Consider the following 27,832-nt stretch of genomic DNA (forward strand, 5'->3'; position numbering starts at 1 on the left):
AAATAGTCAGTAAGGATACGTGGGGACTGATAATGCAATGGTCAGTAACGATACATGGTAACTGATAATAAAATTTTAATTAAGGATACATGGGCACTGATACTGGCATGGTCAGTATGGATACACGGGGAATTATAATACAATGGACACTAAGGATACATCAGGACTGATAATACAAAGGTTAGTAAGGATACATGTGGACTGATAATAAAATGGTCAGTAAGGATATATTGGACTCATAATACAATGGCCAGTAAGGATACATGAGGACTGATAATATAGTGGTAATTAAGTATCCATGGGGACTGATATTACAATGGTAAGCAAGGGTACATGGGGACTAATAATATAATGTTCATTAAGGATATATGGGGACTGATAATACAATGTTCAGTAAGGATACATGGGGAAAATAATCGAATGATCAGGAAGGATTCATGGTGTCTGATAATACAATGATCAGTAATGATACATGGGGACAGATAATACAATTGCCGTAAGGGTACATGGGGATTGATAATACAATGTTCAATAATGCTACATGTAGATTGATAATGCAATGGTCAGTAATGATATATGGTGACTGATAATACAATGCTCAGCAAGAATACATGGGCACTGATACTGTAATGGTAAGTAAGGATATATGGGGACTGATAATACAATGGTAAGTACGTGAACATGGGGTCTGATAATTGCATGGTCAATAAGGATACATGGGGACTGATAATAGAATGTTCAGTAAGGATACGTGGGTACTGATAATTCAATGGTCAGTAAGGATACATGGGGTCTGATAATATAATGGTATTTAAGCATACATGGGCACTGATACTGGAACGGTCAGCAAGGATATATGGCGAATGATATTTCAATGCTCAGTAAGGATACTTGGGGTCTGATAATGGAATGATCAGTAAGGATACATGGGGAATGATAATACAATGGTACGTTAGGATACATGAGTACTGATAGTACGACGGACTGTAACGATACATTGGGCCAGATAATACAATGGTCAGAAAGGATACAAGTGGACTGATAGTACAATGGTACATAAGGGTACATGGGGACTGATAATGGAATGGTGAATAAGGATACATGGGGAGTGGTAATACAATGTTCATTAAGGATACATGGGGACTGATAATACAATGGTCAGTAGTGATACAAGGGTGCTGATAATACAATGGTAAGTAATTATACATGGGCACTGATACTGGAATTGTCAGTAAGGCTATATGCGGACTGATAATACAATAGTCAGTAACAATACATGGGGACTGATAATACAATGGTCAGTAAGGGTAAATGGGGATTAGAAGTCTAATGGTCAGAAAGGATACATAGGGACTGATAATAAAATAGTCATTACGGAAACATGGGGACTGATAATATATTTGTCATTAATGCTACATGGTGCGGACAATACAAATGTCAGTAAGGATACATTGGGTTGGATAATAGAATGGCCAGTAAGAATACATTTGGACTGTTAATTTAATGGTCATTCAGGATATATGGGGACTGATAATACAATGGTCATTAAGGACACATGGGGACTGATAATACAATGGAAAGTAAGTGAAAATTGGGACTGATAATTGAATGGTCAACAAATATATATGGGGATTCATAATGCAATGGTCAGTAAGGATACATGGGGACTGGTAATATATTGGTAAGTAATGATTCATGGGCACTGATACTGGAATGGTCAGTCAGGTTATATGCGGACTGAGAATACAATGGTAAGGAAGGATACATCGGGACTGATAATCCAATGCTCAGTATGGATATATGGGTGCTGATAATACAATGGTCAGTAAGGATACATGCGGACTGATAATTCAATGGTCAGTAAGGATACATGGGGACTGATAATTCAATTGGAAGTAAGGATAAATCGGGACTGATAATCAAATGGTCATAAAAGCTACATGGGGACTGATTATAGAATCTTCAGTAAGGCTACCTGGGGACTGATAATAAGATAGTCAGTAAGGATACATGGCGACTGATAATACAATGGTAAGTAAGGATACATGTCGACTGATAATGGAATGGTCAGTAAGGATATATGGAGACTGATAATACAATGGCCAGTAAGGATACATGAGCACTGATAATATAGTGGTAATTAATTATCCATTGTGACTGATATTACAATGGACAGCAAGGATACATGGGGACAGATAAACAATGTTCAGTAAGGATACATGGCGACTGGTAATACAATGGTCAGTAAGGATACATGGGGACTGATGATATATTGGTCATTAAGGCTATACGGGGACTGATAATACAATGGTCGGTAAGGATACATGGGGAATGAAAATAAAATGGTCAGTCAGGACACATGGGGAATGAAAATACAATGGTCAGTAAGCATTTATATGGGACTCATAATACAGTGGTCAGTGAGGATACATGTGGAACGATAATAAAATGATCAGTAAGAATACATGGGGACTGATAATACAATGGTCAGTAAGGATACCTGGGGAATCATAATAAAATAGTCAGTAAGGATACTTGGTGGCTGATAATACAATGGTCAGTAAGGATACCTGGGGACTGATAATAAAATAGTCAGTAAGGATACTTGGTGGCTGATAATACAATGGTCAGTAGGGATACCTGGGGACTGATAATATAATAGTCAGTAAGGATACTTGGGGGCTGATAATACAATGGTCAGTAAGGATACATGGGGACTGATATCGCAATGGTCAGTAAGGATACATGGGCTCTGATAACAAAATGGTCAGTAAGGGCACCTGGGGACAGATAATTTAATTGTCAGTACGGACACTTTGGGGCTGATAATACAATGGTCAGTAAGGACAAAATGGGGACTGATAATACAATGATCGGTAAGGACACATGGGGATTGATAAGGCAATGGTCTGTAAGGATACATGGGGAATGAAAATACAATGGTCAGTAAGCATATATGGTGAATGATAATACAGTGGTCAGTGAGGATACATGTGGACTGATAATATAAGGATCAGTAAGGGTACATGGAGACTGATGATACAATGGTTAGTAAAGAAACATGGGGACTGATGATACAATGGTCAGTAAGGAAACCTGGGGACTGATAATAACATTGTCAGTAAGGATACTTGGGTGCGGATAATGGAATGGACAGTAAGGATACATGGGGACTGATAATAAATAATCAGTAAGGATACGTGGGGACTGATAATGCAATGGTCAGTAACGATACATGGTAACTGATAATAAAATTTTAATTAAGGATACATGGGCACTGATACTGGCATGGTCAGTATGGATACACGGGGAATTATAATACAATGGACACTAAGGATACATCAGGACTAATAATACAAAGGTTAGTAAGGATACATGTGGACTGATAATAAAATGGTCAGTAAGGATATATTGGACTGATAATACAATGGCCAGTAAGGATACATGAGGACTGATAATATAGTGGTAATTAAGTATCCATGGGGACTGATATTACAATGTTAAGCAAGGGTACATGGGGACTGATAATATAATGTTCATTAAGGATATATGGGAACTGATAACACAATGTTCAGTAAGGATACATGGGGAAAATAATCGAATGATCAGGAAGGATTCATGGTGTCTGATAATACAATGATCAGTAATGGTACATGGGGACAGATAATACAATTGCCATAAGGGTACATGGGGATTGATAATACAATGTTCAATAATGCTACATGTAGATTGATAATGCAATGGTCAGTAATGATATATGGTGACTGATAATACAATGCTCAGTAAGAATACATGGGCACTGATACTGTAATGGTAAGTAAGGATTTATGGGGACTGATAATACAATGGTAAGTAAGTGAACATGGGGTCTGATAATTGCATGGTCAATAAGGATACATGGGGACTGATAATAGAATGTTCAGTAAGGATACGTGGGTACTGATAATTCAATGGTCAGTAAGGATACATGGGGTCTAATAATACAATGGTATTTAAGCATACATGGGCACTGATACTGGAACGGTCAGCAAGGATATATGGCGAATGATATTACAATGCTCAGTAAGGATACTTGGGGTCTGACAATGGAATGATCAGTAAGGATACATGGGGAATGATAATACAATGGTACGTTAGGATACATGAGTACTGATAGTACGACGGACTGTAACGATACATTGGGCCAGATAATACAATGGTCAGAAAGGATACAAGGGGACTGATAGTACAATGGTACGTAAGGGTACATGGGGACTGATAATGGAATGGTTAATAAGGATACATGGGGAGTGGTAATACAATGTTCATTAAGGATACATGGGGACTGATAATACAATGGTCAGTAGTGATACAATGGTGCTGATAATACAATGGTAAGTAATTATACATGGGCACTGATACTGGAATTGTCAGTAAGACTATATGCGGACTGATAATACAATAGTCAGTAAGGACACATAGGGATTGATAATGCAATGGTCAGTAAGGGTACATGGGGATAATAAGTACATAAGGATATATGGGGACTGATAAAAAAAATGGTCAGTAAGTGTACATGGGGACTGGTAATAAAATGGTATATACGGATACATGGGCACTGATACTTGAATGGTCAATAAGGATATAAGGGGACTGATAATACAATAGTCAGTAACGATACATGGGGACTGATAATACAATGGTCAGTAAGGGTAAATGGGGATTAGAAGTCTAATGGTCAGAAAGGATACATAGGGACTGATAATAAAATAGTCAGTACGGAAACATGGGGACTGATAATATATTTGTCATTAATGCTACATGGTGCGGACAATACAAATGTCAGTAAGGATACATTGGGATGGATAATATAATGGCCAGTAAGAATACATTTGGACTGTTAATTCAATGGTCATTCAGGATATATGGGGACTGATAATACAATGGTCAGTAAGGACACATGGGGACTGATAATACAATGGAAAGTAAGTGAAAATTGGGACTGATAATTGAATGGTCAACAAATATACATGGGGATTCATAATGCAATGGTCAGTATGGATACATGGGGACTCGTAATATATTGGTAAGTAATGATTCATGGGCACTGATACTGGAATGGTCCGTCAGGTTATATGCGGACTGATAATACAATGGTAAGGAAGGATACATCGGGACTGATAATCCAATGCTCAGTATGGATATATGGGTGCTGATAATACAATGGTCAGTAAGGATACATGCGGACTGATAATTCAATGGTCAGTAAGGATACATGGGGACTGATAATACAATTGGAAGTAAGGATAAATCGGGATTGATAATCAAATGGTCATAAAAGCTACATGGGGACTGATTATAGAATCGTCAGTAAGGATACCTGGGGACTGATAATAAGATAGTCAGTAAGGATACATGGCGACTGATAATACAATGGTAAGTAAGGATACATGTGGACTGATAATGGAATGGTCAGTAAGGATATATGGAGACTGATAATACAATGGCCAGTAAGGATACATGAGCACTGATAATATAGTGGTAATTAATTATCCATTGGGACTGATATTACAATGGACAGCAAGGATACATGGGGACAGATAAACAATGTTCAGTAAGGATACATGGCGACTGGTAATACAATGGTCAGTAAGGATACATGGGGACTGATGATATATTGGTCATTAAGGCTACACGGGGACTGATAATACAATGGTCGGTAAGGATACATGGGGAATGAAAATAAAATGGTCAGTCAGGACACATGGGGACTGTTAATACAATGGTCAGTAAGGATACATGGGGAATGAAAATACAATGGTCAGTAAGCATTTATATGGGACTCATAATACAGTGGTCAGTGAGGATACATGTGGAACGATAATAAAATGATCAGTAAGAATACATGGGGACTGATAATACAATGGTCAGTAAGGATACCTGGGGAATCATAATAAAATAGTCAGTAAGGATACTTGGTGGCTGATAATACAATGGTCGGTAAGGATACCTGGGGACTGATAATAAAATAGTCAGTAAGGATACTTGGTGGCTGATAATACAATGGTCAGTAGGGATACCTGGGGACTGATAATATAATAGTCAGTAAGGATACTTGGGGGCTGATAATACAATGGTCAGTAAGGATACATGGGGACTGATATCGCAATGGTCAGTAAGGATACATGGGCTCTGATAACAAAATGGTCAGTAAGGACACCTGGGGACAGATAATTTAATTGTCAGTACGGACACTTTGGGGCTGATAATACAATGGTCAGTAAGGACAAAATGGGGACTGATAATACAATGATCGGTAAGGATACATGGGGAATGAAAATACAATGGTCAGTAAGCATATATGGTGAATGATAATACAGTGGTCAGTGAGGATACATGTGGACTGATAATATAAGAATCAGTAAGGGTACATGGAGACTGATGATACAATGGTTAGTAAAGAAACATGGGGACTGATGATACAATGGTCAGTAAGGAAACCTGGGGACTGATAATAACATTATCAGTAAGGATACTTGGGTGCGGATAATGGAATGGACAGTAAGGATACATGGGGACTGATAATAAATAGTCAGTAAGGATACGTGGGGACTGATAATGCAATGGTCAGTAACGATACATGGTAACTGATAATAAAATTTTAATTAAGGATGCATGGGCACTGATACTGGCATGCTCAGTATGGATACACGGGGAATTATAATACAATGGATACTAAGGATACATCAGGACTAATAATACAAAGGTTAGTAAGGATACATGTGGACTGATAATAAAATGGTCAGTAAGGATATATTGGACTGATAATACAATGGCCAGTAAGGATACATGAGGACTGATAATATAGTGGTAATTAAGTATCCATGGGGACTGATATTACAATATTAAGCAAGGGTACATGGGGACTGATAATATAATGTTCATTAAGGATATATGGGGACTGATAATACAATGTTCAGTAAGGATACATGGGGAAAATAATCGAATGATCAGGAAGGATTCATGGTGCCTGATAATACAATGATTATTAATGATACATGGGGACAGATAATACAATTGCCGTAAGGATACATGGGGATTGATAATACAATGTTCAATAATGCTACATGTAGATTGATAATGCAATGGTCAGTAATGATATATGATGACTGATAATACAATGCTCAGGAAGGACACATGGGCACTGATACTGCAATGGTCAGTAAGGATATATGGGGACTGATAATACAATGGTAAGTAAGTGAACATGGGGACTGATAATACAATGTTCAGTAAGGATACATGGGGACTGATAATACAATGGTCAGTAAGGATACATGGGGACTGATAATATAATGGTAATTAAGGATACATGATAATTGATACTGGAATGGTCAGTAAGGATACATGGGGACTGATAATAAAATGGACAGTAAGGAAACATCGGGACTGATAATACAAAGGTCAGTAAGGATATATGTGGACTGATAATACAATGCTCAGTAAGGATATATTGGGACTGATAATGCAATGGCCAGTACGGATACATGAGTGCTGATAATATAGTGGCAATTAAGTATCCATGGGGACTGATATTACAATGGTCAGCAAGGATACATGGGGACTGATAATACAATGTTCAGTAAGGATAAATGGTGACTGATAATACAATGTTCAGTAAGGATACATGGGGACAGATAATCGAATGATCAGGAAGGATTCATGGGGTCTGATAATACAATGATCAGTAATGACACATGGGAACATAAAATACAATGGGGATTGATAATACAATGTTCAGTAATGGTACATGGGGATTGATAATGCAATTGTCAGTAATGATATATGGTGATTGATAACACAATGCTCAGTAAGGATACATGGGCACTGATACTGTAATGGTAAGTAAGGATAAGTGGGGACTGATAATACAATGGTAAGTAAGTGAACATGGGGACTGATAATTGCATGGTCAATAAGGTTACATGGGGACTGATAATACAATGTTCAGTACAGATACGTGGGGACTGATAATACAATGGTCAGCAAGGATACATTGGGACTGATAATATAATTGTAATTAAGCATACATGGACACTGATACTGGAACGGTCAGTAAGGATATATGGCGAACGATAATACAATGGTCAGTAAGGATATTGGGGTCTGAAAATGGAATGATCAGCAAGGGTACATGGTGACTGATAATACAATGGTACGTTAGGATACATGGGTATTGATAATACAAAGGACTGTAACGATACATTGGGACAGATTATACAATGGTCAGAAAGGATACAAGGGGACTGATAATTCAATGCTAATTAAGGGTACATGGGGACTGATATTGGAATGGTTAATAAGGATAGATGAGGACTGATAATTGAATGTTCATTAAGGATACATGGGGACTGATAATACAAAGGACTGTAATGATACATTGGGACAGATTATACAATGGTCAGTAATGATACATGCGGGCTGATAATGCAATGGTAAGTAATTATACATGGGCACTGATATTGGAATGATCAGTAAGGCTATATGGAGACTGATAATACAATAGTCAGTAAAAACACATGGGGATTGATAATGCAATGGTCAGTAAGGGGACATGGGGATAAGAAGTACAATGGTCAGTAAGGATACATGGGGACTGATAATACAATGGTCAGTAAGGGTACATGGGATTGATAATTAAATGGTAAGTGCGGATACATGGGCACTGATACTAGAATGGTCAATAAGGATATATGGGGGCTGATAATCCAATAGTCAGTAACGATACATGTGGACTGATAATACAATGGCCAGTAAGGGTAAATGGGGATTAGAAGTACAATGGTCAGTAAGGATACATTGGGACTGATAATTCAATGGTCAGTAAGGAAACATGGGGACTGATAATATATTGGTCATTAAGGCTACATGGGGCGGATAATACAAATGTCAGTAAGAATACATTTGGACTGATAATACAATGGTCATTCAGGGTATATGGGGACTGATAATACAATGGTAAGTAAGGACACATGGCGACTGATATGAAAATGCTCTGTAAGGATACATGGGGAATGAAAATAAAATGCTCAGTAAGCATATATGGTGAATGATAATACAGTGGTTAGTGAGGATACATGGGGTCTGATAATATAAGGATCAATAAGGATACATGCAGACTGATAATACAATGGTTAGTAAAAATACATGGGGACTGATAATACAATGGTCAGTAAGGATACCTGGGGGCTGATAATAACATAGTCAGTAAGGATACTTGGGAGCTGATAATGGAATGGTCAGTAAGGATACATGGACACTGATTACAAAATGGCCAGTAAGGATACCTGGGGACAGATAACAAAATAGTCAGTAAGCACACTTTGGGGCTGGTAATACAATGGTCAGTAAAGATACATGGGGACTGATAATACAATGATCGGTAATGACACATGGGGACTGATAATACAATGGTAAGTAAGGATACTTGGAGACTGATCATACAATGGTCTGTGAGGATACATGGGGACTGACAATACAATGGTCAGTAATGATACATTGGGCCTGATAATACAATGGCCAGTAAGGAAAGATTAGCACTGATAATATAGTGTTAATTAAGAATACATGGGAACTGATTGTACAATGGTCAGCAAGGGTACATGGGGGCTGATAATAAAATGTTCAGTAAGGATACATTGTGACTGATAATACAATGTTCAGTAAGGATACATGGGGACAGATAATCGAATGATCATGAAGGATTCATTGGAGTCTGATAATACAATGATCAGTAATGATACATGGGGACAGATAATAGAATTGTCCATAAGGATACATGGGGATTGCTAATACAATGTTCAGCAATGGTACATGGGAATTGATAATGCAATGGTCAGTAATGATATGGGGGGACTGATAATACAATGCTCAGAATGGACACATGGGCACTGATATTGTAATGGTCAGTAAGGATATATGGGGATTGATGATAAAGTGGTAATAGATGAACATGGGACTGATGTTTGAATAGACAATAAGAATACACGGGGTTTAATAATACTATGTTCAGTAAGGATACGTGGGGACTGATAATACAATGGTCAGTAAGGATACATTGGGACTTATAATAAAATGGTAATTAAGGAGACATGGGCACTGATACTGGAATGATCAGTATGGATACATGGGGACTGAAAATAAAATGGTCAGTATGGATATAACGGGACTGATAATTAATGGCCAGTAATGATACATGAGGACTGATAATCTAGTAGTAATTAAGTATCCATGGGGACTGATATTACAATGGTCAGTAAGGATACATGCAGACTGATAATACAATGGTTAGTAAAAATGTATGGGGACTGATAATACAATGGTCAGAAAGGATACCTGGGGACTGATAATAACATAGTCAGTAAGGATACTTGGGAGCTGATAATGGAATGGTCAGTAAGGATACATGGACACTGATTACAAAATGGTCAGTAAGGATACCTGGGGACAGATAATAAAATAGTCAGTAAGCACACTTTGGGGCTGAAAATACAATGGTCAGTAAAGATACATGGGGACTGATAATACAATGATCGGTGATGACACATGGGGACTGATGATACAATGGTAAGTAAGGATACTTGGAGACTGATCATACAATGGTCAGTAAGGATACATGGGGACTGACAATACACTGGTCAGTAAAGCTACATTGGGACTGATAATACAATGGCCAGTAAGGAAAGATTAGCACTGATAATATAGTGTTAATTAAGAATACATGGGGACTGATAGTACAATGGTCAGCAAGGGTACATGGGGGCTGATAATACAATGTTCAATAAGGATACATGGTGACTGATAATACAATGTTCAGTAAGGATACATGGGAACAGATAATCGAATGATCAGGAAGGATTCATGGAGTCTGATAATACAATGATCAGTAATGATACATGGGGACAGATAATACAATTGTCCGTAAGGATACTTGGGGATTGCTAATACAATGTTCAGCAATGCTACATGGGAATTGATAATGCAATGGTCAGTAATGATATGTGGGGACTGATAATACAATGCTCAGAATGGATACATGGGCACTTATAATGTAATGGTCAGTAAGGATATATGGGGACTGATGATAAAGTGGTAATAGATGAACTTGGGGACTGATATTTGAATAGTCAATAAGAATACATGGGGTTTAATAATACAATGTTCAGTAAGGATACGTGGGGCCTGATAATACAATGGTCAGTAAGGATACATTGGGACTTATAATAAAATGGTAATTAAGGAGACATGGGCTCTGATACTGGAATGATCAGTATGGGTACATGGGGACTGAAAATAAAATGGTCAGTATGGATATAACGGGACTGATAATTAATGGCCAGTAATGATACATGAGGACTGATTACATAGTAGTAATTAAGTATCCATGGGGACTGATATTACAATGGTAAGCAAGGATACATGGGGACTGATAATACAATGTTCAGTCAGGATACATGGGGACAGATAATCGAATGATCAGGAAGGATTCATAGGGCCTGATAATACAATGATCAGTAATGATACATGGGGACAGATAATACAATTGCCATAAGGACACATGGGGATTGATAATACAATGTTCAGTAATGGTACATGTGGATTGATAATGCAATGGTCAGTAATGATATATGGTGACTGATAATACAATGCTCAGTAAGGATACATGGGCACTGATACTATAATGCTAATTAAGGATACATGGGAACTGATAATACAATGGTAATTAAGTGAACATGGGGACTGATAATTGCATGGTCAATAAGGATACATGGGGAATGATAATACAATGTTCAGTAAGGATACGTGGGGACTGATAATACAATGGTCAGTAAGGATACATGGGGACTGATAATACAATGGTAAATAAGCATACATGGACCCTGATATTGGAACGCTCAGTATGGATATATGGCGATTGATAATACTTGTGGTCTGATAATGGAAAGATCAGTAAGGATACATGGGGACTGATAATACAATGGTAAGTAAGGGTACATGGGGGCTGATAATGGAATGGTTAGTAAGGATACATGGGGACTGATAATACAATGTTCATTATGGATACATGGGGACTGATAATACAATGGTCAGTAATGATACATGGGGGCTGATAATACAATGGTAAATAATTATACATGGCCACTGATACTGGAATGGTCAGTAAGGCTATATGGGGACTGATAATACAAAATCAGTAAGGACACATGCGGATTGATAATGCAATGGTCAGTAAGGTTACATGGGGATAAGAAGTACAATTGTCAGTAAGGATATATGGGGACTGATAATACAATGGTCAGTAAGGGTACATGGGGACTGATAATATAAGGATCAGTAAGAATACATGCAGACTGATAATACAATGGTTAGTAAAGATACATGGGGACTGATAATACAATGGTCAGTAAGGATACCTGGGGACTGATAATAACATAATCAGTAAGGATACTTGGGAGCTGATAATGGAATGGTCAACAAGGATACATGGACACTGATTACAAAATGGTCAGTAAGGATACCTGGGGACAGATAATAAAGTTGTCAGTAAGCACACTTTGGGGCTGATAATACAATGGTCAGTAAAGATAAATGGGGACTGATAATACAATGGTCAGTAATGATACTTGGAGACTGATCATACAATGGTCAGTAACGATACATGGAGACTGACAATACAATGGTCAGTAATGACACATTGGGACTGATAATACAATGGCCAGTAAGGATACATTAGAGCTGATAATATAGTGTTAATTAAGAATACATGGGGACTGATATTTCAATGGACAGCAAGGATACATGGGACTCATAATACAATGTTCAGTAAGGATACATGGTGACTGATAATACAATGTTCAGTAAGGATACATGGGGACAGATAATCGATTGATCAGGAAGTATTCTTGGGGTCTGATAATACAATGATCAATAATGATACATGGGGACAGATTATACAATTGTCCGTAAGGATACATGGGGTTGCTAATACAATGTTCAGCAATGGTACATGGGAATTGATAATGCAATGGTCAGTAATGATATATGGTGACTGATAATACAAAGCTCAGAATGGACACATGGGCACTGATATTGTAATGGTCAGTAAGGATATATGGGGACTGATGATACAGTGTTAATAAGTGAACATGGGGACTGACAATTGAATGCTCAATAAGAATACATGGGGTTTAATAATACAATGCTCAGTAAGGATACGTGGGGACTGATAATACAATGGTCAGTAAGGATACATTGGGGCTGATAATAAAATGGTAATTAAGGAGACATGGGCACTGATACCGGAATGGTCGGTATGGATAAATGGGGACTGATAATACAATGGACAGTAAGGATACATCGGGACTGGTAATACGAAGGTCAGGAAGGATACATGTGGACTGAAAATAAAATGGTCAGTATGGATATAATGGGACTGATAATTAATGGCCAGTAATGATACATGAGGACTGATAATATAGTAGTGATTAAGTATCCTTGGGGACTGATATTACAATGGTCAGCAAGGATACATGGGGACTGATAATCGAATGATCAGGAAGGATTCATGGGGCCTGATAATACAATGATCAGTAATGATACATGGGGACAGATAATACAATTGCCATAAGGATACATGGGGATTGATAATACAATGTTCAGTAATGGTACATGGGAATTGATAATGCAATGGTCAGTAATGATATATGGTGACTGATAATACAATGCTCACTAAGGATACATGGGCACTGATGCTGTAATGCTATGTAAGGATACATAGGGACTGATATTACAATGGTAATTAAGTGAACATTGGGACTGATAATTGCATGGTCAATAAGGATACATGGGGAATGATAATACAATGTTCAGTAAGAATACGTGGGGACTGATAATACAATGGTCAGTAAGGATACATAGGGACTGATAATACAATGGTAAATAAGCATACATGGGCCCTGATACTGGAACGCTCAATAAGGATATATGGCGAATGATAATACAATTGTCAGTAAGGATACTTGTGGTCGGATAATGGAAAGATCAGTAAGGATACATGGGGACTGATAATACAATGGTACGTTAGGATAAATGTCTATTGATAATACAATGGACTGTAACGATACATTGGGACAGATAATATAATGGTCATAAAGGATATAAGGGGCCTGATAATACAATGGTAAGTAAGGGTACATGGGGGCTGATAATCGAATGGTTAGTATGGATACATGGGGACTGATAATACAATGGTCAGTAATGATACATGGGGGCTGATAATACAATGGTAATTAATTATACATGGGCACTGATACTGGAATGGTCAGTAAGGCTATATGGGGACTGATAATACAATAGTCAGAAAGGACACATGGGGATTGATAATGCAATGGTCAGTAAGGGTAAATGGGGATAAGAAGTACAATGGTCAGTAAGGATATATGGGGACTGATAACGCAATGATCAGTAAGGGTACATGGGGACTGATAATAAATGGTAAGTACGGATACATGGGCACTGATACTTGAATGGTTAATATTGATATATGGGGACTGATAATACAATAGTCAGTAACGAAACGTGGGGACTGATAATACAATGGTCAGTAAGGGTAAATGGGGATTAGAAGTACAATGGTCATTAAGGATACATAGCGACTGATAATACAATGGTAAGTACGTAAACATGGGGACTGATCATATATTGGTCATTAAGGCTAAATGGGGTGGATAATACAAATGTCTGTAAGGATACATTGGGATGGATAATAGAATGGCCAGTAAGTGTACATTTGGACTGATAACACAATAGTCATTCAGGATATATGGGGACTGATAATACAATGGTCAGTAAGGACACATGGGGACTGATAACACAATGGTAAGTAAGTGAAAATGGGGACTGTTAATTGTATGGTCAACAAATATACATGGGGACTGATAATACAATGTTCAGTAAGGATACGTTGGGACTGATAATGCAATGGTCAGTAAGGATACATGGGGACTGGTAATATAATGGTACTTAAGGATTCATGGGCACTGATACTGGAATGGTCAGTAAGGCTATATGGGGACTGATAATACAATATTCAGTAAGGACACATGGGGATTGATAATGCAATGGTCACTAAAGGTACATGGGGATAAGAAGTACAATGGCCAGTAAGGGTATATGGGGACTGATAATACAATGATCAGTAAGGGTTCATGGGATCTGATAATAAAATTGTAAGTACGGATACATGGGCACTGATACTTGAATAGTCAATAAGGATATATGGGGACTGATAATACAATAGTCATTAATGATACGTGGGGACTGATAATACAATGGTCAGTAAAGGTAAATGGGGATTAGAAGTACAATGGTCAGTAAGGATACATAGGGACTGATAATACAATGGTAAGTACGGAAACATGGGGACTGATAATATATTGGTCATTAAGTCTAAATGGGGCGGATAATACAAATGTCAGTATGGATACATTGGGATGGAGAATAGAATGGCCAGTAAGAATACATTTGGACTGATAATACAATAGTCATTCAGGATATATGGAGACTGATAATACAATGGTCAGTAAGGACACATGGGGACTGATAATACAATGGTAAGTAAGTGAACATATGGACTGATAATTGAATTGACAACAAACATACATGGTGACTGATAATACAATGTTCAGTAAGGAAACGTGGGGACTGATAATGCAATGGTCAGTGAGGATACATGGGAACTGGTAATATAATGCTAAGTAAGGATTCATGGGCACTGATACTGGAATGGTCAGTCAGGTTATATTGGGACTGATAATACAATGGTCAGGAAGGATACATCGGGACTGATAATACAATGGTCAGTATGGATATATGGGTGCTGATAATACAATGGTCAGTAAGGATACATGTGGGCTGATAATACAATGGTCAGTAAGGATACATGGGAAAATAAAATAAAATTGTCATTAATAATATTTGGGGACTGGTAATACAGTGGTCATTGAGGTTACATGCGGACTGATAATTTAATGGTCAGTAAGGATACATGGGGACTGATAATTCAATTGGAAGAAAGGATAAACGGGGACTGATAATAAAATGGTCATAAAGGCTACATAGGGACTGATTATAGAATCGTCAGTAAGGTTACCTGGGGTGTGATAATAAGATAGTCAGTAAGGATAATTGGGGGCTGTTAATAGAATGGTCAGTGAGGATACCTGGGTCTGATAATAAAATAGACATTAAGGATACATGGGTACTGATAATACAATGCTACGTAACGATATATGGGTCTGATAATACAATGGTAGCTAAGGACACATGGGGAATGATAATAAAATGGTAAATAAGGATACATGGGGACTGATAATATATTGTTAAGCACGGATACATGGGGCTGATAATACAAAGGTAAATAATGATACATGTAGACAGATAATACAATGGAAAGTAACGATACTTGGGGCTGATAATACAGTGGTCAGTACGGATACATGTGGACTGATAATTCAATGGTCAGAAAGGATACATGGTGACTGATAATTGAATTGTCAGTGAGGATACATCGTGACTGATATTACAAAAATCAGTAAGGATACATGGGATGTGATAATGGATTGTTCAGTAAGGATACATGAGGATTTAAAATACAATTGTAAGTAAGAATACATGCGGACTGATAATACAATGCTACGTAACGATACATGGGTCTGATAATACAATGGTAGGTAAGGACACATGATGACTGATAATACAATGATCAGTAAGGATACATTGGGACTGATAATACAATGACGAGTATGGATACATGGGGATTGCTATTACAATGGTCAGTAAGGAGAAATGTGGACATTTAATACAATGACCAGTAAGGATCCATGGTACTGAAAAAACAATGGTAAGTAAGGATACCTTGGAACTGATAATGGAATGCTCAGTCAGGTTATTTGGGGACTGATAATACAATGGTCAGTAAGGATACATTGGGACTGATAATACAATGGTCAGTATGGATATATGGGTGCTGATAATACAATGGTCAGTAAGGATACATTAGGCCTGATAATACAACGGTCAGTAAGGATACATGGGAAATGAAATAAAATAGTCATTAAGCATATTAGGGGACTGGTAACACAGTGATCATTGAGGATACATGTGGACTGATAATTCAATGGTCAGTAAGGAGACATGGGGACTGATAATTCAATTGGAAGTAAGGATAAACGGGGACTGATAATAAAATGGTCATAAATACTACATGGGGACTGATTATAGAATCGTCAGTAAGGATACCTGGGGAGTGATAATAAGAAAGTCAGGACGGATAATTGGGGGCTGATAATTGAATGGTCAGTAAGGATACCTGGTTCTGATAATAAAATAATCAGTAAGGATACTTGGGGGCTGATAATACAATGGGCAGTAAGGATACATGGGGCCTCATAATACAATTATATGTAAGGATACATGGCGACTGATAATACAATGGTGAGCAAGGATACATGGCGACTGATAATACAATGATCAGTAAGGATACATGGGGACTGATAATACAATGGTAAGTAAGGTACATGGGGACTGATACTGGAATTGTCAGTAAGGATACATGGGGGCTGATAATACTATGTTCAGTAAGGATATATGGGGACTGATAATACAATGATCAGTAAAAATATATGGGGACATGATAACGCTATGGCCAGTAAGGATACATGGGGGCTGATAATACAATTGTCTGTAAGGATACTTGGGGATTGAAAATAAAATGGACGTTAAGGATACAATGGGACAGATAATACAATGTTCAGTAAGGATACATGGGGACTGATAATACAATTGTAAGTAAGGTACACGGGGACTGATACTGGAATGGTCAATAAGGATACATGGGGAGTGATAATTCAATGGTCAGTAAGGATATATGGGGACATGATAATGCTATGGCCTGTAAGGATACATGGTGACTGATAATACAATTGTCAGATAGAATACATGAGGATTAATAATGCAATGGTAAGTTAGGATATATGGGGAATGATAATAAAATGGTCAGTTAGGATACATGGGGACAGATGATAGAATGGTCATTAAGGATACATTGGAAATGATAATACACTGGTCAGTGCGGATACATGGGGACTGATAATACAAAGATCATTCAGGATACTTAATAACTGTGAATACAAAAATCAGTAAGGACACATGTGATTTGAGAATGGAATGTTCAGTAAGGATGCATTGTGACTGATAATATATTGGTAATCACGGATACATGGGGCTGATAATACAATGGTAAATAAGGATACACGTGGAGAGATAATACAATGATAAGTAACGATACATGGGGCTGATAAAACAGTGGTCAGTACTGATACATGTGGACTGATAATTCAATGGTCAGAAAGGATACATGGTGACTGATAATTGAATGGTCAGTGAGGATACATGGTGACTGATAATACACAAATCAGTAAGGATACATGGGATCTGATAATGGAATGTTCAGGAAGGATAAAAGCGGATTGAAAATACAATGGTAAGTAAGAATACATGGGGACTGATAATACAATGCCAGGTAACGATATATGGGTCTCATAATACAATGGTAGGTAAGGACACATGTGGACTGATAATGCAATGATCAGTAAGGATACATGGGGACTGATAATACAATGACGAGCAGGGATACATGGGGATTGATATTACAATGGCCAGTAAGGAGAAATGTGACATTTAATACAATGGTCAGTGAGGATACATGGGGAATGTTAATACAATGGCCAGTAAGGATCCATGGGACTGAAAAAACAATGGTCGGCAAGGATACATGGGGACTGATCATACAATGGTCAGTAAGGATACCTGGGACTGATAATATAATAGTCAGTAAGGATACTTCTGGGCTGATAACACAAGGGGCAGTAAGGATAAATGGGGCCTGATAATACAATGATATGTAAGGATACATGGCGACTGATAATACAATGGTCAGCAAGGATACATGACGACTGATAATGCAATGATCAGTAAGGATACATGGGGACTGATAATACAATGGTAAGTAAGGTACATGGGGACTGATACTGGAATTGTCAGTAAGGATACATGGGGACTGATAATACAATGTTCAGTAAGGATATATGGGGACTGATAATACAATGATCAGTAAAAATATATGGGGACATGATAACGCTATGGCCAGTAAGGATACATGGGGACTGATAATACAATTGTCTGTAAGGATACTTGGGGATTGAAAATAAAATGGACGTTAAGGATACAATGGGACAGATAATACAATGTTCAGTAATGATACATGGGGACTGATAATACAATGGTAATAAGGTACATGGGGACTGGTACTGGAATGGTCAATAAGGATACATGGGGAGTGATAATTCAATGGTCAGTAAGGATATATGGGGACTTGATAATGCTATGGCAAGTAAGGATACATGGTGACTGATAATACAATTGTCAGATAGAATACATGAGGATTAATAATGCAATGGTAAGTTAGGATACATAGGGATTGATAATACAATGGTCAGTTAAGATACATGGGGACAGTTGATAGAATGATTATTAAGGATACATTGGAAATGATAATACAATGGTCAGTGCGGATACATGGGGACTGACAATACAAAGATCATTCAGGATACTTAATAACTGTGAATACAAAAATTAGTAAGGAAACATGTGATTTGATAATGGAATGTTCAGTAAGGATACATGGGGACTGATAATATATTGGTAAGCACGGATACATGGGGCTGATAATACAATGGTAAATAAGGATACATGTGGACAGATAATACAATGGTAAGTAACGATACATGGGGCTGATAATACAGGGGTCAGTACGGATTCATGTGGACTGATAATTCAATGGTCAGAAAGGATACATGGTGACTGATAATTGAATTGTCAGTGAGGATAAATGGTGACTGATAATACACAAATCAGTAAGGATACATGGGATCTGATAATGGAACGTTCAGTAAGGATACAAGAGGATTGAAAATACAATGGTAAGTAAGAATACATGGGGACTGATTATACAATGCTCCGCAACGATATATGGGTCTCATAATACAATGGTAGGTAAGGACACATGTGGACTGATAATGCAATGATCAGTAAGGATACATGGGGACTGATAATACAATGACGAGTAAGGATACATGGGGATTGATATTACAATGGTCAGTAAGGAGAAATGCGACATTTAATACAATGGTCAGTGAGGATACTTGGGGAATGTTAATACAATGGCCAGTAAGGATCCATGGGACTGAAAAAACAATGGTAGGTAAGGATACACAGAGACTGATCATACAATGGTCAGTAAGGATACATGGGGACAGATAATACAATGCTCAGGAAGGATTCATGGGGCCTGATAATACAAAGGTCATTAATTATACATGGGGACTGATAATACAATTGTCCGTAAGGATAAATGAGGATTGATAAAAGAACGGACTGTAACAATACATTGGGACAGATAATACAATGGTTAGTAAGGATACATGGGGACTGATAATACAATGGTAAGTAAGGGTACATGGGGACTGATTATGGAATGGACAATAAGGTTACATGGGGACTGATGATACAATGTTCAGTAAAGATACATGGGAATTGATAATACAATGATTTGTAAGGATACATGGGGAATGATAATCATCATCGGCGACCACACGAATTCGAGTATGGGATGTCCTTCATCAGTCATCTACTTTTGAGTCTTCAGGCGGCTGTGGAGGCCAATCCGAGATCCACAGACTCTACTACATTGTGGGCATGTAAGACTTTTGGTAGTGACTGGAGTATGCATCTTCTTAAGTTGTTGTCTCTCCTGACGGCACTGGTGTTTATCCTCAGCGGCAGGCTGGAGATTCTTTTCAGGCAGTGCGGCACCGTTGTGGATGCATTTTCTCCAATTGTCTCTGTCCAGTGCGATTTCCTCCCAGTTATTAATATCGATATGGAACGTTTTAAGGATTACTTTGATGTTATCTTTGTAACGCTTCCTTTGACCACCAGGAGACCTCTGCCCTTCCTTCAACTGGGAGTAGCGAACCTGTTTTGGGGGAAGTGAGTCTGACATGCGAATCGCATGTCCAATCCATCGGAGTTGATGCTGCATGATGAGCGTAGTGATGCTGTAGATTTTGGCCTCTTCAAGTATACTCCAGTTGGTACGCTTGTCCTCCCAGCTGACCCTCAAGATTTTGCGTAGAGAGCGTTGGTGGTATTGCTCTAAGGCTTTGAGATGTCTACTGTACGTAGTCCAGGATTCAGATCCATATATAAGGGTGGGAAGGATGATGGCTTTTTATACAAGAATTTTAGTTTGGACTTGGAGGTCATGATTTTCAAAGACTCTCCTCAGTTTAGAAAAGGCTGCACTTGCACAACTCAGGCGGTGATGGATTTCAGAAACAATGTCAGCTTTGGAGGATAAATGGCAATCAAGATATGGAAAGGTGTTGACATTTTCAAGAGTGTTATTATCAATCTTTATAGAGGGAAGAGTTGCAAGCTGATTAGGTGATGGCTGGTGGAGCACCTGGGTTTTCTTCATATTCATGGTGAGGCCCAGAAATTTGTAGGCTGTGTAAAAAGCATTCAAGGTGTTTTGTAGATCATGCTCGGAAAGAGCTGTGGTGGCGTTAGCACCTGCATACTGTAACTCCATAATGGTAGTGATGGAGACTTTGCTCTTGGCCTTAAACCTGTTGAGATTGAAAAGCCAGCCATCAGTACGGTAAAGGATCTGAGTTCCGGTGGGCAGATCATTGCCGATGAGATGGAGGATAACTGAGATGAACTGTCCAAAAAGGGTTGGAGCAATGATGCAGCCCTGTTTGACTCCTGTCTCAACTGTAAAGGGCTCTGAAATAGAACCGCTGCTGCTGAGAACTGCTGCGGACATGTTGTCATGCAGCAGCCTCAGAACTAAGATGAATTTATCGGGGCAACCAAGCTTAGACACGATATGCCATAAAGTCTGGCGGTGGACGGTGTCAAAAGCTTTAGTTAAGTCTATGAAAGCTATGAACAGTGGTTGCTTTTGTTCACGGCATTTCTGCTGTAATTGAGGTGCTGTGAAGGTCATATCAGCTGTTCCTGTGGGTGGTCGGAAATCACACTGCGACTCTGGAAGCACATCCTCAGATAACGGCAAAAGTCTGTTAGCAAGGACACGGGTGTGGTAAACCACTGTTATACCTGTCTGTATGTGTATGTGTATTCCACTAGGTACAGGTCTGGACATGCCTCGGCTGACTCCTCCCACTATTCCAGGTATATAAGTGACTACCTCCCAGTCCCTTAGTACTCTGGACGGGTCGACCACTCGAGTCTAGACCTTCATTCTTTAGTTAATAAAAGCCTGGTTGCTACTCACTTAACCTCAGTCTTTTGAGTAATTGATGGCGCATCAATTTTATTAACTAAATTTTTATAATGGAGAAGATCCTCACACCAGCATGCCTGGACCTGGACAGTCGGGAAGCGGACGCTTCCACCAAGTTTGCTCACTGGCTCATGTGCTTCGAGGCATTCCTGACTGCCTCCACTGCGGTCGTAACTGATGCGAACAAACTGTCTGTCCTGATCTCCAAGGTGAACCACCGAGTGTACTCAGTCATCCGGGACGCGACCTCGTACACAGCCGCCCTCCAGCTCCTCAAGACCCAGTACACACACCCTGTGAACGAAGTTTACACCAGGCACCTCCTGGGGAGTCGCAAGCAACAACCTGGGGAATCGACTGAGGAATACCTCCAAGCACAGTCCGTGCTTGGCCGGGCCTGTGGGTGTAAGGCGGTAACGCCCACTAAGTACACGGAGGAACTGATCCGGGATGCCTTCGTAGCGGGCCACAGGTCCAACTGCACCCGACAGCGACTGCTGGAGCAGGGTGACCTCACCCTCGACAAAGCCTCCGAAATTGCACTAACGCTGAACGCAGCCTACCGGGGCATGGATGCCTACTCCTCTGCACCATGGACGCCGCGGGGAACGACAACCTGGGACACGGTAGGACAGCCCCATAGCACCGTGCCACCCCAGCCACAGCCCAACAACAGCCCAATCACCGCAGCAGTGTCCCAAAGCCAGACAGCAGTATCCCAAGGCCAGAAATGCTACTTCTGTGGCCAGGCCAAACACCCCAGAGCGCGCTGCCCGGCGAAGAATGCAAACTGCTCGGGCTGCGGGAAAAAGGGACACTACGCTAGCGTCTGCAAGGCCAAAGCCTCCCCGAACACCAGCAGCACCGCGTGTGGGCCGTGCGAGCCACCATCTTGGGCTCCCAACAGCGCCGCGTGTGGGCCGTGCGGGCCGCAATCTTGGGCCTCCCCAGCCATGTGCAAACCACCGCAGCAGCAGCAATCTTGGACGACTCCAGCCACATGGGAATCATGGACGCTGCCATCTTGGACACCAGCCGGGACGCAGCAGGCCGCCAACCCCCCCCCAATCTGATACCCGCAGTAACACACCGACCCCTACGCTGGCCTCTGTTACGCTGGACCAAACGAGACCGCACCAACTAGCTCAGTCCAAAATGGACGTTAAGGTAAACGGCCATGCAATAAACTGCCTTTTTGACTCCGGGAGCACAGAGAGCTTCATCCACCCCGATACAGTGCGGCGTTGCTCTCTCCCAGTCCTGCCTGCGCACCAGCGGATTTCTATGGCCACCGAGTCCCAGTCAGCGGACATTGGCGGCTACTGCGTGGTGACACTAGTAGTTGACGGGACTGTGTTCAATAATTTTAAACTCCTGGTCCTGCCCCAACTTTGCGCTGCCGTTCTACTGGGGTTGGATTTCCAGTGCCACCTCAAAAGCGTTACGATGGCGTACGGTGGCCACCTCCCCCCACTCACAGTCCACAGCCAGCAGCCTCCAAATTGCCCGTCGCGCACCAGATGCAACCTCTCCACACTCAGAGTCCCTCCCCCCCCACTGTTTGCTAACCTCACCCCCGACTGTAAGCCCATCGCCACAAAGAGCAGGCGATACAGTGCCGGGGACAGGGTTTTCATCAAAACCGAAGTGAAGCGGCTCCTGAAGGAGGGGATTATTGAGGGCAGCTCCAGCCCCTGGCGAGCCCAGGTTGTGGTCGTTAAGTCCGGCGAGAAACAACGCCTGGTCATCGACTACAGCCAAACAATAAACCGCTACACCCTGCTGGACACCTACCCACTCCCCCGCATAGCTGACATGGTCAACCAGATTGCGCAGTACCGTGTCTTTTCGACCATTGACCTGAAATCAGCGTTCCACCAGCTCCCCATCCGCCCCGAAGACCACCAGTGTACTGCTTTTGAGGCAAACGGCCGCCTCTATCACTTCCTTAGGGTTCCCTTAGGCGTTACCAACGGGGTCTCCGGCTTCCAAAGGGAGATGGACCGGATGGTCGATCAAAACACGCTGCAGGTCACTTTCCCTTACCTAGACAATGTGATCATGTGCGGCCATGACATGCAGGACCATGACGCAAACCTCGAGAAATTCCTCCGGACCGCCATACTCCTGAACCTGACATATAACAAGGAGAAGTGCATATTCCGCACAGACCGCCTCGCCATCCTTGGCTGTGTTGTGGAACACGGGGTCATCGGTCCCGACCTGGACCGGATGCGTCCCCTTATGGAACTCCCACTGCCTCACTGCCTAAAATCTCTGAAGAGGTGCCTAGGGTTTTTTTCCTACTATGCCCAGTGGGTCCCCTACTATGCAGACAAAGCCCGTCCACTGATCAAATCCACCTCTTTTCCCCTGATGGCAGAGGCCCGCTCGGCCTTCCACCGTATCAAGGAGGGCATTGCCAAAGCCACCATGCACGCAGTGGACGAATCCATCCCCTTCCAGGTGGAAAGCGATGCGTCCGACTTCACTCTGTCTGCCACCCTTAATCAGGCGGGGAGACCTGTGGCATTCTTCTCACGAACCCTACAGGGCCCGGAGACCAGACACTCCACAGTCGAGAAGGAGGCCTAGGCTATTGTGGAGGCTGTGCGTCATTGGAGGCACTACCTGGCCGGAAAACGATTTACCCTGCTCACTGATCAGCGTTCAGTTGCTTTTACGTTCAACAACAAGCTGAGGGGCAAAATCAAAAATGACAAGATCTTGAGGTGGAGAATAGAACTTTCTACCTACAATTACGAGATCTTGCACCGGCCTGGGAAGCTCAATGAACCCCCAGATGCCCTATTGCATGGCACCTGTGACAGCACGCTGATCGATAGGCTGAGGGCCCTCCACAATGATCTCTGCCACCCGGGGGTCACCAGGTTCTTCCACTTCATCAAGGCCCGCAACCTGCCTTACTCCATTGAGGAGGTCAGGACCATGACCAAGAACTGCCAAGTCTGCGCTGAGTGCAAACCGCACTTTTATAGACCAGACAGAGCCCACCTGATAAAAGCCACTCACCCTTTCGAACGCCTGAGCGTCAATTTTAAAGGGCCTCTCCCCTCCTCCGACCGCAATGTGTACTTCCTCAACATCATTGACGAGTACTCCCATTTCCCGTTCGCTATCCCCTGGCTGGACATGACCAGTGCCATGGTCATTAAATGTCTGAACAGCCTCTTCACCCTGTTCAGTTTCCCCAGCTATATCCATAGCGACCGGGGCTCATCGTTTATGAGCGACGAACTCCACCAGTACCTGCTTGCTAGGGGTATAGCCACAAGCAGGACCACCAGTTACAACCCCCGGGGGAACGGACAGGTGGAAAGAGAGAATGCAACAGTTTGGAAGGCCGCCCTACTAGCCTTAAAGTCTAGGGGCCTTCCGACCTCCCGCTGGCAGGAGGTGCTCCCCAATGCGCTCCACTCGATTCGGTCACTGCTCTGAACTGCCACCAATGCCACCCCTCACGAGAAAATGTTTGTCTTCCCAAGGAAGTCCACATCGGGGACAACGTTACCGCCATGGCTGACGTCCCCAGGGCCGGTACTACTGAGAAGACACGTGAGGACCAATCAAACGGAACCCCTGGTCGAGAGGGTCGACCTCCTCCACGCCAACCCCCAGTACGCTTACATTGCATACCCGGACGGGCGTGAGGACACAGTCTCCATACGAGACCTCGCACCCTCGGGGACCGCTGTAACCCACTACCCATTACCACCCCCCCCCACGACTCCCTCGGGGACCGCTGTAACCCACTACCCATTACCACCACCCCCACGACCCGATATCCAACACCAGCAGCCGGCTCACCTTGGACCGTTATCCATGAGGACTACACTCCAGTGCCCCAGCCTACACGGGACACGACGCCGGAAGCTGCACCACCCCTGCCGTCGCCACGTCGATCACAGCGGCAGACAAGACCTCCGGAGAGACTCCAATACACGAATTTTTAAATACACTTCACCCCGCTGGACTCATTTTTAAACAAGGGGTGACTGTGGTAAACCACTGTTATACCTGTCTGTATGTGTATGTGTATCCCACTAGGTACAGGTCTGGACATGCCTCGGCTGACTCCTCCCACTATTCCAGGTATATAAGTGACTACCTCCCAGTCCCTTAGTATTCTGGACGGGTTGACCACTCGAGACTAGACCTTCATTCTTTAGTTAATAAAAGCCTGGTTGTTACTCGCTTAACCTCAGTCTTTTGAGTAATTGATGGCGCATCAACGGGCAAGCACATTTCCTGTGGAAGAAAGAAGGGTGGTACCTCGGTAGTTACCACACACCGACTTTTCCCCCTTTTTAAAGATAGTAACAATCAAAGCGTCTCTGAGATCTTGTGGAATTTCTTCCTGCTGCCATATTATTAGGAGGAAGGCATGTGTGTGTGTCAGGAGCTCAGGGCCACCTTTTTTAAGGATTTCTGCTGGAATCCCACCTGAGCCGGCAGCGTTGTTGTTTTTCATGGACGTGATGGCATTCTGCACTTCTACAATGCCTGGGGGTGCCCCCATTTCCTTCATTTCTGGTCTATGCAGTAATTGCTTGATGGACTCCAGATCTGCGCTACTCTGTCGGTTGAGCAGTTCTTGAAAATGCTCCCTCCATCTTGTGTCAATTTTCTCCGTGTCCTTCAGCAGAATTAAACATCCCTTAGAGCGTAAGGGGTTTAAGCCACGGTACCTTGGTTTGATAACTGCCTTAGTGGTACTGAAGAAGCCTCTGGAGTCCCCAGTATCAGCCATACATTGTATTTCTAGGGACTTTTGAGATCACCAGTTGTTCTTCATCTCCCTTATTCACTGCTGGAAATCTGCCTTAACTCAGGCTTGAGCCTTTCCTTTGGCCTTGCTGCTGATGTTGTTTTGCCAGGTGCAGAAAGCTTTCCTTTTCCGTTTATGAGCTGCTCATTTTCTGAGTCGTTCTCATCAAACCAGTCCTGATGTTTTCTGGCATGATACCGAGTATGTTCTGGGAGGAGTTGAGGGTAGTGGCTTTCAGCAGTTCCAATGTTCTCCAGTATCATGTGGGTATTCCTTTGGAAGACATTGCCTGATGGAATCCTGAACGCACTGCTGTATGGCAGTGTCCTCAAGACATTCAAAGTTTAATGTTGGCCGGAACTGCTGCTTCTGAGCACATATCTTGGGCTTTAGTTTGAGGGAAATAGTTGCTCGGATAAGGCGATGATCTGTCCAGCAGTCATCAGTGCTGAACGTGGCCCTAGTGACCCGAACATTACGATGATCCCTTGCCTATATAATGACATAGTCAGTGGGGTGCCACAATTTTGAGCGGGCGTGCCTCCAGGAGGTTTTGTACTTGTTTTTTTGTC

This window comes from Somniosus microcephalus, chromosome 4 (assembly GCF_052327205.1).
Source record: "Somniosus microcephalus isolate GS21.2 chromosome 4, FLI_Smic_1.0, whole genome shotgun sequence".
Classification (NCBI taxonomy): Eukaryota; Metazoa; Chordata; class Chondrichthyes; order Squaliformes; family Somniosidae; genus Somniosus; species Somniosus microcephalus.